Genomic DNA, 19,119 nt, shown 5'->3' with positions numbered 1-19,119 from the left:
AGACTGTCTTATATTTCCTTTTTATAAGCTGTGGATATTGATACTTATTTTTTTTTTCTATTCCATAGGGATATTATGAGATTAGATTTAAATGGCTGAAATAAAGGCCTTTTACCATCTCTTAATATAAATGAAGAATGCAATTATTTTCATCATTTTCATGTTAATCTAATTCCAGAGTTGGCACAGAAAAACTACATTGAGGAAGTACTATAAATTTATCTGGTGTGAAGTGCCATTATTATAATAAGTTTCATAATTATCACTTAATGTACATCTGAAAACAATATTTAAAAATTATGATGACCATGAGTGGTAGATCAATTAAAAATATAGCATAATAACAATTTAATATTCAGTGAGTTATCCACCCAAGTGTTTAATTTATACAATGCCAAATATTCAGACTCCCTATTTAAACTCACTATCAAATATCCAAGTTTATATGTGGTCATTTTTTTTTCTCCTCTCATGGTGTTTTGTTTTCATGTAGACTTAAGAATGAGGTTCAAAATTACAAAGGAAGGGTATAAAAATTCTCCTCTGATGTTCAGTTACCTTGAGATAATGGGGTTGTTGGCAAGATCTCTACTAATTTTGGTGAAATACCTCTGAGGTCCAAAAGCCAAGGCTGAGTAAATTCATAGACTTTGCAGACAACCAGGATACATGGTAGCATTGTTAATTTTCCAGAGAAAAGACTTATCAAAAGTACTATTTTAGATCTCAACGAAGACAATTATTGTAGCTGAGCTAGAAGACATTTTTAATCTTACAACTTTACTTTTCTCTTGGTGAACTAGTAACTGACTGAGGCCCTGGCCATAGAGCTATATCAGGCAAGTTCATAGGTGAGATTTTTTTCTAGGAAATCATAAATCATAGTCTATTAGGTTTACATGGATCTTACACATCACATAATCACACTTCACTCTCACAAATCTAAAATTTAAATCTCTGTTCAGCATGTCAAGCATCAAGAAGGATAGAGTCAACTTCAATAATTTAGGGAAAAATATTTTGAAGTATTTTTTCTTAGTGATATGTATTTAATAACTCTATTTAAAACTGATGTTATTCAAAGAGATGAATTATGTCTTAATCATCCATTTCTCCAATGAACATTCTGTGCATATTCTAAATTTACCATAGCTCTTAATAATTGTGCTGAACATATTTGAACATGTATTTTTTCTCTTAGATTTTTTTTCCAAATGCAATAGTTTGCATCTATTAACCCCAAGCTCCTATAACCCAAGCTCCTATAACTCCTCATCTGTAACCCCCTCTCCCTTGGCAACCACAAGTCTGTTCTCCAAGTCCACGATTTTCTTTTCTGTGGAAAGCTTCATTTGTGTGATATATTAGATTCCAGATGTTAAGTGATATCATATGGTAATTGTCTTTCTCTTTCTGTTACTTCACTGGGTCACATGCTGTACAGTAGGAAAAAATGTATTTGGGAAATAACAATTTAGAAAATGAAAAAGTTTTCATTTAGGATTTATTCCTTGAAAGAGTATTGTGAACTCAAAAGAAAAAGGACAAAGTAATTTCTACGTTAATAGTTACTTCGAAGTCACTTTTATTAATTATGTCTGATTCTTACTTTACATATATGGTATTCTTTTCTGATATGTTGAGGAAATCCACCTCAGCATAACGGAATGCAAGGAAGTGATTGTATTTTGTTTTCACATATGTATAGGATTTTCATCTTGGATTATTAAAAAATAAAGCTCTTATTTTTTAAATGGATAATTTTTGTAGAATGCATTTTATTATATTTATGTTTTCTCATCTTTGGGAGAAATGTATGCCCCCAAATTTCCTCATTCAATTAGAAATGCACTAGCCTTTAACCAGAAATTATGAATGATGGATGCTGTGGGAAGATGGGAGAAGAAGGCATGACAATGCATGTAGCAGAAATATAAAGGAGTGGATGATCATTTATATCATTGATAGAGGTGTTGCTGCTATTTGGCAATAAAATATAAAAGGAGGAATACTAAAGACATTTGATAGGGACACTTTTTTAGGAATTTATGTGAACAAACATACATTGCTTAATATATACAGTCAGTTTCCAATAAATATTTGTTGAAATAATGAACTTGCAATAGTACTTAAAGTAAATAATAAATTTTATATGTGTTTGTGTATATATGTATAATGCTTTGCTTATCTTACCTAGGATACTATTTCTGCTCTCCACATTAAATTTCTATTTTTACAACTTTGAAAATAAGGACATCCTTTGCTTGATAGACTCTATTGTATTGAACACCTATTGAAGAGTTTCTTTGTCCAAGTATATGGACATTGTAAATTTATGAAATATGACTACATTAAATTATATGTGGGAGATAATTTTGAAGTATAAAAACACTAAATAACAAATACTGTGATTAACTTGTAAGTAAAAGGACTCAGTAATACTCTTTCCTAGAGGCAATTAATATTTGCATATGTATCCTAAAAGATGTGTCAGAAATTATTAAACTGGTGGTCAGCTTCCTTTCAAATGTTTATTTATGTTTTCTACAAAGCAGAGAATAATAATAAGCAGAGCAGTAGGAGGAGAGTATTTGAATTCCTCCTTTGTTTATGGTCTAGGAAGCAATCTTAGTCTTACCCATGAAGAAGAGCAATTCACTAAGCATTTACTCATGACCTAATAGATTTCAGGCACTGCAGAAATGGTGAATGAGGAAACTCACTTAAATAGCCTATGTGTTCTAGTGGGTAGCAGGGAGAGGGAGTTCCCAATGACATATACATTTCCCTAAAATGCTTGTCTATGATATTTATTGATGGTGTCTTTATTTCTGCAGTAAAAACTGAGAGTTCAAATGTAAATTTTCCTGGAAGAGTAACTCTTACCTGTGTATGGCAACTCTCAGCTGAAAAGATTCATCTGATAATTACAATGTATAAGCTCACAGACACAGAGGAGGACTCAGAAACATGGGACTCTGAGATGCCTTAACAAAGTCACTTGGAGTTGGAACCAAGAGGAAAATCCAGATCTCACTTAAATAACCCAATATTTTCCCAATAAATTACACACAGAATTTCACCCTGTAGTTGTTTTACAGGTGACAGATACTAAGTGTCTGGAGAGATGTAAATGATTATGGAGAAAATAGGAAGGGATTGAAATAAGTACTGAAGTAAAAATGCAAAAGACATGCTTTACTGTTATAGTGACTACTCTATTTTTATGCTAAGACATTCAGAAAATGATACTTTCCTGATTAATAGGTATCATTCTTTACTCCTTTGTAGATAATTCAGGGCCCAGGAAGGTGTTTCTTACTGAGTAGAGCTCAGACTCCCAACAATGTGACTGAATTTGTTCTCTTGGGACTCACAAAGAATACACACTTGCAGAAAATACTTTTCATCATCTTTTTGTTCATTTTCCTATTTTCCTTGCTGGCAAGTCTGTTCATTGTCATTACCATCTTCCTCAGTCCTGCAATCTGGGCTCCCATGTACTTTGTCTTACTTACTTGTCCTTCATGGATGCCTCTTACACATTTGTCACCACCCCCAAAATAATCATTGACCTGCCATACCAGATGAGAACCTTGGGTGGCTTCTTAACTCAGGTTTTGTGGAACATTCCCTGGGAGAATCAGAAATCATCATCCTTATTGTCATGGCCTATGACCACTATATGGCCACCTGCAAGCCTCTGCACTACACACCATAATGTGACATGAACTCTGCCAGCTCCTGGTCATGGTGGCCTGGATTGGGGGGATCCAGCACTATCACTGTGCAGATTCTTTTCTTGCTCAACTTGCCCTTCTGTGGTCCTAAAGTCATTGACCACTTCATGTGTCATCTCTTTCCACTGTTGAAACTTGCCTGCAGCAACACCTACAGGATTAGAATTGTGGTGGCAGCCAACATTGGGGTCATATGTTTACTTATTTTCTTCATGCTCCTCATCTCTGACATAGTCATCCTGAGCGTCTTGAAATCCCACAGCTCTGAAGGATGATGCAAATCCTCTCTATGTGTGGCTCCCAGTTTATAGTATTTGTACTATTTTTTGTGCCTTGTATATTCACCTACATGCATCCTGTGGCCACCTACACTGTGGACAAGTTGGTGACTGTGTTCTTTGCAATCCTCACTCCCAGGTTAAATCCTGTCATTTATACAGTGAGACACATGGAGCTGAAAAATGCCATGAAGATATTATTGAAGAGGAGAGTAAATCAGGTTGTTTACAAAGCCTAGAAAGTGATGATTTATATACACAGGGAGGATACTATACATCATGAAAATATCAAAGGAAATTAATAAATTTGGCAGACTACTGAAAGAATAAAAGTCTTGGAAAATAGCATTTGTTGATTAGTCAATGCTGAGGCTGATAAATTCTAATATACTTTACCAAGGATTCAACATTTTTGTGCATAGATTCAGGATATACAATGTAAAGAACACCTGTAAATCCCTAGTTTGATGATTGGAGAGTACATTTTTCTCTAGTCTCACTGCTGCTTTACTAAGTTCTTCATACATATGCTGCTTGAATGAAATTGGCTTTTCCATTGGACCTTGATTTTCCAAATTCCTTTATTTCTGCTTAGCCTGTGGTAAAGAAAGGAATATGATAGAAATACTTATACATGGGGAAAAAACATATGGGTAGTGAAAGAATTACTGCTGAATTTTTATGGTCAAGATGAATTTACCAGAGTCAAAAAGAGAGACACACATAAAAGGAGGAAAGAAGAATTCAAAGCCTATCTGTAATTCTTTATGGGGCACAAAATCATAAGCCAGAAACTTAAAAATTATTCTTAACTTGGTCATATTTTCTTAAACACCCTATGGCTTGCTGTTTTTTCTTGAATAAAAATGATTTCTCCTCTTTTTTTATTATCAAACTTGAGGAAACATTTGAAGAAAGAAATGTAAATATTCTGTTATCAAATTTCAATATAAAGACATAATTAAGAGTTTTAGCCACAAAATTTGAATCCAGGTTTTACAAATTTCAGTCCTACTTTATTTCAAATATAACATTGTTGTCTTTGGTATGTTTATGTCTTTATATAAGACATGTATCAATAGTCTTAATGATTCACTTTGTCCTTAAAGAACAAGGTGTCATAGATGTTGTATCCTTGTCTCCTCTGTAGTAATGTATTTCAGAAATAGAAGATTCTTCTGTTTTCCAAAAGTTCCTCCACTTTGCTTTCTGAAAGATTTTACCAACCCAGGAGTATGGAACATCTTTCCATTTCATTACATCTTCTTTAATTTCCTTGATTAGTGTTTTATGGTTCTCAGCATATAAGTCTTTCACATCCTTGGTCAGCTGTATTCCAAAGTATTGATTATTTGGTGGTGGAATTTTAAATGGTGTTGTATTATTGCATTCCTTTTCTACTACTTCATTGTTAGTATAAAGAAATGTGACTGATTTCTGAATGTTAATCTTATATCCTGCTACTTTGTTGAATTTGTTGATCATACAGTGACAGTTTTACCTATTCTCTTCCTATTTAGATGCCTTTTATTTATTTCATTTGTGGCTAGGACTTGCAATACTATGTTGAATAGCAGCAGTGAGTGTGCGCATGCCTGTCTTATTCCAGATTTTAGTGGGAAGGCTTCCAGCTTTTCTCCATGGCCATACTACCCAAAGCCATTGACAGATTTAATCAAATTGCTATCAATGTAACCACGACATTTTTCACAGAACTAGGGAAAAATACAGAAATTTATATGGAACCACAAAAGACCCAGAATCCCAAAGCAATCCTGAGAAACAAAAACCAAGCAGGAGGCAAAACTCTCCCAGACCTCAAACAATATTACAAAGCCACAGTCATTAAGACAGTGTGGTCCTGGTACCAAAACAGACATACAGAAGAATACAACAGAATAGGGAATGCAGAAATAAACACATATTCCTATGGTCAATTAATCTTTGACAAAGGAGTCAAGAACATAAAATGGGAAAAAGACAGTCTATTTAGCAAGAATGCTGGGAAAACTTGACAGATACATGCAAGTCAATAAAACTAGAACACACCCTCACACCATGCATAAAAATAAATACAAAATGGCTGAAAGACCTAAATATAAGACAAGACACCATCAAACTCCTGGAAGAGAATATTGTCAAAACATTCTCTTGCATCAGCTTTACAAATGTTTTCTCAGATCAGTCTCCCAATGCAACAGATATAAAAGCAAAAATAAACCAATGTGACCTAATCAAAATGACAAGCTTTTGCACAGCAAAGGAAATCAAAAAGAAAACAAAAAGACAACTTACAGAATGGGAGAAAATAGTTTCAAATTATGCACCTGACAAGGGCTTTATCTCTAGTATACAAAACTTATGCAACTCCACAGTAAAAAAAAAAAAAAAAAACAAAACAAAAAACCCAACCCAATGGAAAAATGGGAAAAAACCTGAATAGACATTTTTTCCAAGTAAGATGGCCAACAAGCATATGAAAAAATGCTCAACATCCCTGATGATTAGAGAAATGCAAATCCAAACTACCATGAGATACCACCTCACACCAGTCAGAATGGCCATCATTAACAAGCCCACAAATACCAAGTGCTGGAGGGGGTGTGGAGAAACAGGAACCCTCCTGCACTTTGGTGGGAATGTAAACTGATACAGCCACTGTGGAGAAGAGTATGGAGGTACCTTAGAAATCTACACATGGAATTACCATATGACCCAGCAATCCCACTCTTGGGCATACGTCCAGACAAAACTTTCCTTTAAAAAGACACATGCACCTGCATGTTCATTGCAACTCTATTCACAATAGCCAAGACATGGAAAAAACCCAAATGTCCATCAACAGATGATTGGATTAGGAAGAAGTGGTATATATACACAATAGAAAACTACTCAGCCATAAAAAAGAATGACATAATGTCATTTGAAGCAACATGGATGGAACTAGAGACTCTTATGCTAAGTGAAATAAGTCAGAAAGAGAAAGACAAATACCATATGATATCACTTATATCTGGAATCTAATATAGAGCACAAATGAAACATTCCACAGAAAAGAAAATCATGGACTTATAGAACAAACTTGTGGTTGCCAGAATGGAGAGGGAGGAAGTGGGATGAATTGGGAGCTTGGGGTTAATGGATGCAAACTATTGCTTTTTGAATGGATTAGCAATGAGATCCTGCTATGTATCACCGAGAACTATGTCTATTTACTTATGATGTAGCATGATAATGGGAGAAAAAAGAATGTATACATGTATGTGTAACTGGGTCACCATGCTGTACAGTAGAAAAAAATTTTATTGGTGAAATAACAATAAAAAAAGAAGGAAAGATTTATATCTGGGCCTGTTTTCACTAACTAAAAGAATACTGGAAAGGATTTTTGCTTTTGTGAAAAAGTCATTATTGTACTAATGTTGGCTTTTTTGTAAAAGTAAACTTCTACAAAAGTTTGCATAATGCAGACTTTAGGAAAGCAGGTGATGACTGTGATGCTCCTCTATGCATGTGGAGAATACTAGGTCCATATATATTATTAAATCACTCTTTGTAAGTCAAAGCTTCTCTGACTATGACACTCCAACTCGTGTTACTACACATAAATATTCAAACTCACTGGTCATCCAGAGCCATTTCTTCCATAATTTGACCATATAATTATGCTAGAGCACTGTACATCTGTCCTTTGGGGTGAGTGTTTATTAAGCTTACACAAAGAGTATCAATTCGTCAGAAATAGAAACATTCCCCAACACTGTCCAGGTTTGGAAGGTAATATAATGATCACTTAATCTATTAAAGATAATCAAGATTGTAGTTGATGGTGTGAGTTCAACCTTGCAACAGCATCTAGACTAAATGACATATAGTTCATTTTTCCTTATGTCTTTTTGATAGGAGTTGAAGTAATCAAGCGATATGAATAGGAAATATATTGAATAAATGCCATTTGTATTCTAACATAAAAGGAGGATTTGAAGCGGGAAACTAAAGGCAACAGTTGAGATTTAGTGACTATAACAAGAGCTCAGTAGAGCAGTGAGATTAATGAGGTACAAACTGTAAATTGTGAACAGGAAACATGGAGGGTATGAGAACTGAAGAATGAAATGGAAGGCAGTTTGGCATTCTCAGAGGATGGACTTTGTTGCCTTGTCAATAATTTGAAGTAATGTTAAGATATCCCTTTGCACCCTTAATCAGGAATTTCCTGAGGACCAGTTGCCACCTAATTATTTTTGATTCTTAAAAAAAAAGGAAATATGTTTCATAAAAATTAATTAGATAAATAATGTTTGTATCTGTTGTATAAGGATATTTTGGTTTAATAGAGACGTTTAATTCAGTGAAAATATTAGTCATTAAATGGGGGGAATGAGCTAGCTATTGTTGAAGGCCAACTGTGAGGCATAGATTTTGATACATTATTTTCATACTTTAACTTATTTTAATGTAGCAGCAATTATTGAGATATATATTTTAATCCATTATACAGGAAGAAAATGAGACTCAAGTTAAGCAATAATATCAAGTCTTTTAAACGCTTGTACCCTCTCCTTTACCCATTTCACAATACTCCTTGATATCATGATGTGAAAAATACCAAAACTCAGATATAATCATTGGCACAGTGTGGACATTGTCATTGAAGGGTTCTTCCCTTATTATTATTTTTTTGATGGGAGTGGGGGTTTCTTCTTCAACTGTCCATTGACCTCCAGGCTACTTGCAGTCTCTTGATTCCTCTTGTTTCATGGAAAGTCATCTAATTATCTCATTTCTGCAGATGTAGTAGCCTTCATGAGCATCATGAAAACTGAAATGTAATGGGATCAAGAAACTCAAATGATTAAATTTTAAAGAAAGTGACACTCAGACATAAGAGGTATTTGGAAAAAAATTAAGTAACTCAATCTCAGGAGACTGATACTCTGTTTTTGCACAAGGACAGTATACTGAAGAGTAAATTAGGCCCTATTTCCATAGGAAATTGCCTTTTATTATCCCATAGTGTTAACATTTACTACTGGAAGAATGACTTCATGGTCAGTTCAGTCTAGGAATTTTTGACTTATTTAATTTATCCAAAAGATATTTTGCAGGGCCTAAAGTGATCCAAAGAGTTATGGGAATGAGATGAACAATTTTGAATGACACTGATGCAAATTTAATTCCAGTGGAATTAAGTAGAACTTAATTAAAAACTAGTAGGTTATAGGTGGATAATAAAAAGTAATCAAATAAAAATATAATTTTGTTAGCAATGGGTTTGATGAAAAACATCTTATAAGAGGGTGGTGCAGGAGATAATTGTGTACAGATTTGTGTAGTTTGAAGCACAGGTTGACTTTCATTTAGGGACAAGTTTAAATAAGTACATTATTCCACCTTACATTTTTAAAAAATAAATATGTTACTCTATCACATGCCTTTGGAATGGGGACAATATCTCCCCAAGTAGTAAAGTTGGTTTCTTAGAATATGCAAAAAATCTTTGTTTTTATATATAAATCACAGATACATACACGTCACATAAACGGGTAGTGTATTTCTGGAATCAATATTTTAAAGGGTAAGATTAAGGGGACCGAATGTCTAAAAAATCATCAGAGGTGGGAAATAGTGAAAAGAAGATTGAGGAATGCCCTATCTCATGTCTGAATGGATAAGAAAGAGCATGGAGTGACCAGACTGTTTGTAAAGGTAATCTAAGAACAGAGGTTGGGCCCATCACCTGGGAATATCACAGTCAATAAAACTGAGAGACACTGCCTTCTAAGGAGACTTCCTGGAGTGTATGTTCAACTCTGTTTATGAACCAGTTGTAACCCATGATGCGTGTGATAAATGTATAACATTGGTATTTTTAACTATTGAAAGTTGAAAAAGATTGGAATTTATAACTTCCAATATTTCTAAATCAAAAACATATTATTTGAGAATACTGTTATGCAGTGAGAAAAATTTAGTCCTTATTTTTTCTGGCTAATGAACATTTTAAAATCCTTTCTAATGACAATTCTCCTATAGTTAGAGGTGTTACTATTTTAACAATAGTTTTAAAATAGGTATAGAATACCAGATTAAATAATAGAAAAATTCAGGCTGGTACTGGGTGGGTGGCAAGAACAAGTCCTCTTGACTTTTCTTCATCTATATATTCAGAAAGATGAGTCATTGTGTGACAATTCTATTGAAGAAGAAAGATTAATTTTTGAACAACAATGAAATAGCTGGGGATTTCCTGTGCATCTAGCATTGTCATGTGTTTGATCCTTGGTTAGAGAAATTCCACATGTGCTGGGTGCCACAGGAAAAGAAGGAGAAGGAGAAAAGAAGAAGGAGAAAAAGAAGGAGAAGAAGAAGGAGAGGAAGGAGAGGAAGGAGAGGAAGGAGAAGGAGAGGAAGAAGAGGAAGAATAAATGAATGGTTAATATCATGATCTGGTTTTGTGTTTGTGGAGCATCAGCTTGTCCTGGCTCCAGTGAAGCTCTGCTTCTGGGAAAATTGCAGGGGTGGATGTGGATTCAGTGGTATGGTGATTAGTGCCTCTGTCAGTAGAGACACAGCCTCAAAGGGATGCAGTTGATACGATGCAAGTCTACACATTTTGAAGTTCTGTGTTTTTGAAAAGGGCACTCTGCCTTTTTTGAGTCCAGGTCTGTTTCTCAAAGGAATACCTTTCTGTAATGATGATTCTTCTAAGATGTGGATTCAAACTACTTACAAATCAAACTCAAATACAGCTAAAAGACAGTAACAGTTTCCCAAATGATTTTATAAGCAGCTTATCTGGCTGCCATTTTTTCTTTTACTTATTTTTTCTTTTTTGGCAAGCTTTCCTATTTAGATGAACTTGGAATCCCTCCACCATCTGCAAGTGTTGTTTTCTATATATGTCCCTGGACACTTAAGAAATATGTTTAAAATTTTTTTTAATCATTTCAAACTCTGGTATATCAAAACAGCTCCCCATTAAGTGATTGGATGATTTGATCCAAGTACAGGTCCTGATATTATTGCCTCCATGCTTGGATTTGCCAAGTTGAAACTCTAATATGTCATGGTTCTTGGATCTTTTGCAGATAAATGTTTCTATATGTACATCCTGGGTGGAGCCAGAACTTTGCTTACCCTGACAGGATCCTAGAGAATTTATTTACACAATCTCTGCCTTACATTTACAGGAACCATCAGGTAACTTGCTTTTAGAGGTCACAGAGGTGACATGAGACTGAGTTTTGGAGATGATTTTCACAACAGTTTTGAGTATTATGGTCTTATTAATTTGAACTACTATTTTGAAATAATTGAAATAACTTAATCACATTCATGCACAATTATATTTGCAATGTGTCAGTAGTTCATATTATTGGTCTCTTTAAACAATTTGTAAACTTAGGATGGAGAACATTGAGCTATGTACTACTTTTAGCTTAATTTACTTTGATCTCTTTTGGCAAATTATCAATATTTTATGTCTACCTTTTGTTTCTATCCAGATCATGAGATTAATAAGTAAAGGAGTATGTTTATGTTTCAGAGGTGTGTCTTAGAAATGTAGGAAAAGGAGTAGCTGATGTATAGGATAGTTTTAAACAGTTTTTTTTTTTGACTTTTTAGGGGAACACCTGTGGCATATAGAAGTTTCCAGGCTAGAGGGAAAATTCAAGCTGCAGCTGTAGGCCTATGCCACAGCCTAAGCAATGCCATGTCTGAGCTGTATCTGTGACCTACGCCACAGCTCATGGAAATGCTTGATCCTTAACCCACTGAATTATGCTAGGGATCAAACCCACATCTTCATGGATCCTAGCTGGTTCATAACCCATTGAGCCACAATGAGAAATCTGTAGTTTTAGACAATCTTAAATTTCCCTTCTTTTATGCCATTATCTGTGTGTATGTGTGATTGTGTGTATTATAAATATATTTCTGCTTTCCTCTTATTCCAGAGGAAATTCCTTAAATTTTATTTCTGTTTAAATCACCTTTGGGAAAGACTCAACTTTACATATTGATTTTCTTTCTATTTTAATCAGCTAGTGATTCTAAATTTTCAAATATGATAAAAAAAATTGGCTTTAAAAAGACATCTTGCTATCTATGAAAAACCACAATTTATTTGTGATTAGTTCTGCTCACAGTTGTTGCTGTTGGTGCTGAAATGATGCTGATTATTTGCTCAAGGAAGTGGTGGTGAAACCAAGAAAGCTGTTCAGAGATTAAGCCCCTCTCTGGAAACATTCCAAGAAAGCATAGATTTTTGTATCTACTATTGCATAATAATTTCCATGCTAAAAATGCACTACTGTAGATAATTCCATTCCCACTAATTTTCAAGGAAAGCACAGTGAGTTAAGAAGACTAATGAACAGAAATAACCCTTTAAAAGCCCTTAATTAGAGACATAGTCTGTTGATGATGCATGGGCTCTGGGCATAGGTTTTCTGAAGAACACAAGGCATTGTTGCTCCTTAAAAATGACAAGCCAGAGGCTCTCTATGAGTACATGGCTCTCACTGTACTGTTATCCAGGATTTTATTGACTAAATAATTTAGCACCATCAGAAATTCAGAATTAATAAACACATGTCAGCTGTAAAGTTATCTTCTTATATTCATATCTGGGCTTTATTAATTAGTAACTGTATAGTCTTAAGCAAAGCAATTATTAGAAAAATAAAGCAATTATCTCAATCATAAAATATGTTTTATCACAACTAGGTATGAGGATTGTGTGAAAACATGTATAAAGTATGAGAAAAATATATGGCACATAGTACAAACTGAATGATGTATTATTAGGTTGATTTGTATGTGTGCATAATTTATATATTTCTGTATAGACATTACATTGAATTTAATTTAACTTTATCTTGAAACTTATAGTGCATTTATTATGTCATCAGTGAAATTCTATGAATGAATAATTGAATTACTTCAAATTAACATGACATGATTGTTCACATTACTGTTTGGTTAACATATTCAAGAATGATAATATTTAAGGTAAGGCTATGGAGAAAATTACTCTTTAATACACTATGGCAATGAAAGGTGCTTCAGAATTTCAAGATAATAATGTTATAGAATTTATCAAATTTAAACATATGCATATTTTTTACTTCATGACGACATAGATTTCCTCATCTTATGTGTCAGTAGGTGACTTGACTACAGTGAAAAGCAAGTTTGCACACCTTTGAACCCCTGGTTTTTCCCACTGTACAAAGCAAACTGAGGAGTGCTCTGGCAGTAAGTGGTGGGCTTGACTACAGTGGGAGGGAGTCATAAAAAATATAAGGATGACACTTATGTGAGACTGTCTTGACTCTCAGACAGAATACTTGAGATGTGAACCAGCAGTCAAGAGAGATTTGCGATGAACTCATAGATTTTAAGACAAAAAGGGCATTGTTATCTATTCTGGTGTATTTTGTTTTAAAATAGTTTAAGTCATGAAAGGGCACAAAGGAAATCTTGCTTAGAAACATGAACATTTAATGAATATCAAAGCTGAGCTGCTGTATTTTAAAAGGACAGGGTTCCTAACATGGATCTTTTGAAGCCCTAGTTTTTCTACACATCAACCACAACTCCCTTTTCTACAGATGAAGGAACTGTGACCAGAGTGGTGAGCAATGTAAAAACACATTCCAGGAGTTAGCCAGACAACCTGGAATGGGACCCAGCTTTCCTGAATTCCAGGAATGTTGTCCTTTCTACTTCATTTAGAGTGTCCAAGATATTTTTTTTAATTTCCTGGGATGGAGATGGGAGAGGTTGCAGTTAATCCATATTGTAAATTAGCAAAAAGTGTTCAGGAAGCTGGATGCTTTGTTTAATAAGAGCGGTAATTCAAAGAATGAATTTGTGGGTATTTATGGAGGGCTTAGAGAATGTGTAGTTTATCTCCCTATTTAAAGCAATGGTCTCTACTATATTCCCATCAAGGGACAAACAGTCTCTACTTAACTATTCCTGGAAGAGGAGAGTTTGCTGTCAAAGTGATTATTTTACCACATCATTTGACTATATTTAGCTGATTGAGGCCATTGATCACTTCTTCAGTGGTATAGTCCAACAGTTAAGAACTTGTGTTTCTTTCTCTTTTTCTTTCTTTCTTTTTTTTTTTTTTTGTTAGAACAACTTGGCAAAATCAAACTCCAGTTTATTATTGGACAACATTGTTTCACACATACATCAAACAGGCAAAAAAATAAATAAAGATCAATTTCATAGACAAAAAGAAGGAAAAAGAAGAAAACTTTCATCTTTGGCTTTTTTAACCATCTCACATGAACCAACAACTTACAGTATAGCTAAATACATACACAAGAAAAGTTACTGAAATGCTTGGAATAAGATTGTTTTGTTGTTTTTGCTTTTTTTTGTAACAGGTTTTTTTTTTTTCCTTTATCCTTTGAGAATATAATGACCATGATCACATCACAAGTAAAGTCAGAAGTAGGACAGAGAATGCTCTGAAATCTGGCTTGGTCATATGAAACCATTAAAAATGTCTGACCCCTAATGATGTGTACATAAATATAAAATGTAAAAAAATGCAAACAAATTTTCCTTTCTAAAGTACTTTAAGAAAAAAAAAATCAGGGCCTTGGAAGTTTGAGTACATTTTTTCCTCCCCTGTTGCAAATAGATGTGGTTTTGGTTGGGTGGTGGAGAGAGCGCTTGTCATCTGTGGGTGGCACAGCCCACTGTCGGCAGGCAGGAGGGACTCTCTACTCCCAAAGGTGACCATGTTTAGGATTCTTCTGAGAAGGGAGGTGGAGTGTGAATAGGTCAGTGTCACCTTTTTTTTAAGTTTAACTTTTCCTTTTTTGCTCTCTCGTCATCCTCATAGGTCTTTAGCTTCTTGCTGTCAACATCGTCATCCTCATCATTGTCAGCTGCCTATTTGCCTGTAGCTGCCTCAGCCTCCTCATCTTCATTTCATCCACTTCCTCACTGTCACCTTCCTCCTCCTCCTCTTGCTTCCCACCTTCTTCCTCTTCCTCTACCTCATTGTCAGCCTCCAACTCCATAATTTTCTCATTAGCTTTCCCAATAGCAGATGCCTTGATCCATTCTCCACCTCCTCCATAACTTCCTTCTTTTAAGTCCTTTGTGGTGATCTCAGAGCTGGTTTCCACACCCACATCTGACATGATGGGGCACACCAGTGATATAATGCTGCTGATTAAAAAGAAAACAAGTTTCCAAGGACTCTGATCATAAGAGAAACAAGAGAGCATGCTATAGGTATTTATTTGATTCAGAAAAACCTGGATTTGCAATATTTACTAGCCATGGAAACTAGGTGTCATTCTTTGTTTACCAATTTTTTTTTTTTACTTTTTTTTGCCTTTTCTAGGGCCGCTTCCCTTGGCATATGGAGGTTCCCAGGCTAGGGGTCTAATCAGAGCTTCAGCCACTGGCCTATGCCAGAGCCACAGCAACATAGGATCCAAGCCTCATCTTCAACCTACACCACAGCTCACAGCAATACCGGATCCTTAACCCACCGAGCAAGCCAGGGATGGAATCTGCAACCTCATTTGTTAACCACTGTGCCATGATGGGAACTCCTGTTTACCCATTTCAGATGTTAGTATATTATCTCTAAAATGAAGAAAATATCTCTTAGAACACTCCATTGCCTGAAATGTAGTAGATACTCATTGAATAGTCACAGTGTATGATAATAATCCAGTTGAGAGGAAGAAATGTAGGTGGAAAGAGTATAGTTTTTAGCAAGTAGAGAGTCCTTGGAATATTACCTATTTGCCTTTTAGACTCTTCAACTAGCACAGCCTAGGGATTCAAAAAGTATATGTGATAAATGAATGAGAAATTATATGAAATGTTCTGAGTTCTTTGTTATTAGATCTGTGTGGTGATAAATTAAAGTCAGCTTTCTAGCTTGAGGTTCCTAAAAGACAGAGACTGAGGGAATGGCTTGTGTGTAGGTAGTTTATTTTGGAAAACAAGAGAGGCAGTAAATGAGAAAATGAAAAAAGAAGGAAAAAAGTGAATCTAAGATTGTGTTCAGCTGAATACCATTCATGCACTGACCCCTATTTATTCTTACTTAATTTATATTAATTCTTTCATATTACAGTGCGTGAGTGATGAAATAATGTCTTCTAAGTTTCTATAGCAGCAAGTTTCAGGAAGTGAAGCAAGAGACACACTGGTGGGAGATGGTCTTGTTGGGGGGACTAGCAGGATCAAGCTGTAGTCAGGGCATAATTGTTAGCAGTTGGTTGCTCTACTGATGGACAGAGGAAATTGTAGGTCAAGAGGGTGTGAGACAGAGGGCAAAAAAAATGCCCAACATGTGCAATAATTACTAATAATATTATTACAAATAATATTTTTTTTTAGATTTTCTATCTCAGAGAGCACCCCTTACATCAGACCATAGTAAATGGAGAATCCAAACAATGTGACATAATTCATCCTTTTGGGCATTATGAAGAATCCAGAGGTGAGGAAAATACACTCTGCTGTATTTCTAATCACGTATTTGTCCACCATCTTGGGAAACCTCCTCATTGTGGTAACCATGGTCACAAGTCAGAGTCTGAGATCACCTATGTATTTTTTCCTTACCTCCTTGTCCCTCATGTATGTTACCTACTCTTCTGTAATTGCCCCCAAGATGATTGTGGACTCCTTCTCTGAAACCACTGCAATCTCTCTGGAAGGTTGTATGGCCCAGCTATTTGCTGAGCACTTCTTTGGTGGGGTGGGGATCATTCTTCTCATTGTGATGGCCTATGACCACTATGTGGCCATCTGCACTACATGACCATCATGAGGCCTCAGGTGTGTTGCCTCTTGCTGGGAGGGGCCTGGGTGGGGGGATCCATACATGCAACTATACAACTTCTCTTCATCTGTCAAACACCCTTCTGTGGACCAAATGTCATTGATTGCTTTATGTGTGATTTGTTTACACTGTTGAAACTGGCCTGCATGGACACCCACCTCCTGGGCATCTTAGTAATCCTCAACAGTGGGGTGATGTGTATGGCCATCATCCTTATCCTCATCACCTCTTATGTGGTCATCCTCTGCTCTCTCAAGTCTTACAGCTTTGAAGGACAGCATAAAGCCCTCTCCACCTGTGGCTCCCACCTCATTGTGGTTGTCTTGTTCTTTGTGCCATGTATTTTCTTGTATGTTATGCCTGTTGCCACTTATCCTATAGACAAGGCAATGGCTGTGTCCTTTACCATTGTTGCACCCATGTTAAACCCCTTGACCTGCACCTTGAGGAATGCAGAGGTGAATAATGCCATGAGGAAACTGTGGATGAAACAAAATACCTTGTGTTATCATTAACTTAGATGCTAAGATCAAATCTTTCCTAAAGGACAATAAGGGCTCACCTTCCCCATTGATTCTAATCCATTGGGACACAGCAGCCAATAACACATATCTGATTAAGATTTCAAATCAAGTTAATACATTAAAATCAGGTTATTGCCTAATTCTTAAGTACATTTTGTACTTCATTCCTTTTCTAGAGGCTCCAGTCTTTCTTTGTCTCTTTTTCTCTCCCTCCTTCAATTTTTACCTGTCATTTGCATAATTTAAGCCTTTCTCATTTCAGGGTTTTTATTTTTCTTATTCTGCTAACTCCTGGAACTTCTTTTCCAGAGTTTTTGCTTGGCTGGCTCCATCTCATTTTCTCCACTTTCAGAAGAACTCTCCTCTTTAGACAAATTTCTCTAACGACTTTCCCTACACATTCCACTCAGTTATACTCTAAGCCTTCGTATGGTTATACCTTTAACATCAATTGTCACAAGATAGACTTTAAAAAATATTTAATTTTATTTTAATACAATGATTTTTATTTTTTCCATTATAGCTGGTTTACAGTGTTCTGTTCATTTTCTACCATACAGCATGGTGACCCAGTTAGACACGTCGGGTCTCTTATGATGGAGCATGATAATGTGAGAAAAAAGAATGTATTTCTTAATTTTTATTTTCTCTGGTTTCCCCTGAAAATCTTGCAGTCATTATAGGGGCAGGGGTTATGTTTATTAATTCGTGCTGTGCCAGTCACTTAGAAGTTGCTAAATACATATTATCGAATGAATAGGAGTCTAAAAGAAACAGTTTTTTAAACAGTATTTGCAAATTCACAAATTGGGTTAAAGTTAAGAGAGAAAAATAAATATAAACTCTTTAGGAGATAGAATTTTCCCAGTTTTCATGCTGCCAATTTTTTTTTGTATGCTTTTGGAAGAAAATACAATTTCAATTTAGTGGTTTACTAGTTAATATGGTCAACAACATTACCAAAATTCCCTACTACTGTTTTTCTTCCTTTAGTGAAGCAGAATAACAGTCACTCTTGTCTATGCACTTTAGAATCTCGTGTATGTATCTTGAAGCTATATATCCTTTATGAAAGAAGAGCAAAAATATATGTTTGTCTTTTAGGGCCACACCCATGGCATATGGAGATTCCCAGGCTATTGGTTGGATCACAGCTGCAGCTGCTGGCCTGTGTCACAGCCACACAAACATGTCTTTGACCTACATCACATCTCATAGCAATGTTGGATCATTAACCCACTGAGTGAGGCCTGCATCCTCATGGATACTAGTCAGATTTTTTTCTACTCCTATATTGTTTTTAACTATCAGATAAATAATTGCTGCTGTTACATCCTAGAGTGGAGATTCTAAATCCAAAGGATGTTTATTTTCTTCCGCATCTTGCTATCACTAGAGAGACACTGATGTTTTTTTACACCTGTATCCCTAACTAGGTATATGGGAAGATGAAGCATTTAGACTGTGTTTCTGTTATGATTTTCTTATTTAAAATTATATATATATATATATATATATATTATAATATACCAGTATCTGTTCCAGTATTTGAAACAGGCATAACATTTAAAACACTGTTTTTAGTTTTAAATAAAAAGCATATGTGCAATGGGAAATTCACATTAATTATCATCAATCATTTTCTTTTTTTTTTCTTTAGTTTTTCTTTTTTTGATTTTTTTATTATAGCTGGTTTACTTCAACAACTGAAGTACATTGATTTTTTGAAGAAT

The 19,119-nt window shown here is 35.1% G+C and overlaps 1 pseudogene; it reads left to right on the top strand.

The window, feature by feature from the left end:
- The first annotated feature begins 16,457 nt into the window (after positions 1-16,457).
- Positions 16,458-17,377, top strand: LOC100152174 (olfactory receptor 4C6-like; annotated as a pseudogene).
- Positions 17,378-19,119: the final 1,742 nt, after the last annotated feature.

The sequence above is a fragment of the Sus scrofa genome, chromosome 10 (genome assembly GCF_054392235.1).
Source record: "Sus scrofa isolate SSC_HxYL_T2T_F1_AM1 chromosome 10, Sscrofa_HxYL_maternal_Yorkshire_Landrace_v2.0, whole genome shotgun sequence".
In the NCBI taxonomy this organism is placed as follows: Eukaryota; Metazoa; Chordata; class Mammalia; order Artiodactyla; family Suidae; genus Sus; species Sus scrofa.
Note: the sequence above shows the minus strand (reverse complement) of the source record. Positions and strands in the feature narration are given on the sequence as shown.